Source organism: Malurus melanocephalus, unplaced genomic scaffold (assembly GCF_030028575.1).
Source record: "Malurus melanocephalus ecotype Western Australia unplaced genomic scaffold, MMel_1.1 scaffold_2895, whole genome shotgun sequence".
Lineage (NCBI taxonomy): Eukaryota > Metazoa > Chordata > Aves > Passeriformes > Maluridae > Malurus > Malurus melanocephalus.
Window position 1 is genome coordinate 3,137 of NW_026626127.1, and position 1,462 is coordinate 4,598.

Here is a 1,462-nt window from a genome sequence, read left to right on the forward strand (position 1 = left end):
TCACAGGCATTGGAGGTCAGCAAATGCCACAGCAGCCAGCTAAAGAACTCACAGTATATGGGCCAGAAGGGAAACAAGCACAGCTCAAACTGTGTGTACTTTCTGTTCCATGTACACTGTGGGGAAGAGATCTGTTGTCACAGTGGGGACGGATTTTGACAACAAATTTTTGAAAGGGGTCACTGATGTGCAGCTGAGACTTAAACTCACATGGAACATGAACAATCCTGTGTGGGTCCCTCAGTGACCCCTAAATAGGGAAAGGCTGCAACAAGCACAAAAATTGGTCAAAGAACAATTCGATCTGAGAAATACAGTTCTTTTTACTAGCCCATGGAATATCCCAATATTTGTGATCTAAAAAAGACTGGCAAATGGAGACTTACCAGATCTGAGAGCTATCTATGCAGTAATAGCTCCAATGAGCACACAGCAACCCAGGATTCCTAATCCAACAATGATCCCTGAAACCTGGGAATTGTTAATTATTAAAAAGATTATTAAAAGATTATTTAAAAGATTATTTTTTCACAGTTGCATGACACTCCAATGATACACCTCATTTTGCTTTTTCATTACCATCCTTGAGCAATGGTGAACCCATGCAAAGATCTCATTCATCTTTGCCTGGATCTCTACTGAAAGGCAATGCAGCTGAGGACACCTTAACGATGATGGAGCTCATTGACTACTTGTGAAGAACATCAAACCCACTGCAGAGGGAATGAAGACTTGAAGGCATCACAATTTTAGTCTGGTAATCAGTTACAGTGGGTTTTGATACAACGTACATAGCCTTTTTGTCATCCTCAGTGGATTCCCGAGGATGATGAATGAAGCAGAGGTCCCACAACCAAACATGTTTGGCTCACACTAGCTAAAGCAATTAACCAACCTACCCTTTGTATATCCATGACCAGTCCTAGTGATCCATTTCAAACATGTCTGGTTGGCATTCCTTTAATGAAGGATGAATGGAACAAGTTATAAAATCAGTTACATGTGATTGTACAACTCCAGGTGAGCACAGATCATTGTAGTGGTGCTTGGCAATCTAATGCTGACTAATCTGTGGGATGGTCTTTGGGCAGTGCTAATGGAGGCATGAGAAAAGTAAGTGACTTCCCTGCTCTCTCACTGCAGCCTCAAGAGCTGGATGTACTAGGCTCTATAAAAGCTCCTCTATGTTTTTATCTTAATTACGCTAACAGTCCAAACACAGACAACACAGGAGTTGATATAAGTGGCACTGGCATTTACCATAATGCCTCTGTCTGGTGTAATCTTACTACTTCCTCACAAGTCACAACAGAAATCAATGTAATAAGTCTGCCTGAAAACATATTTTTAATATGTGGCAACAGAGCATGGAACGGCAATCCAGGTAAAGCAGTGGGAGGTCCACGCACTTTTGGTTGTTTAACCATGTTTCATCCCAGTCTTGAAACACGAACTAGTTGGA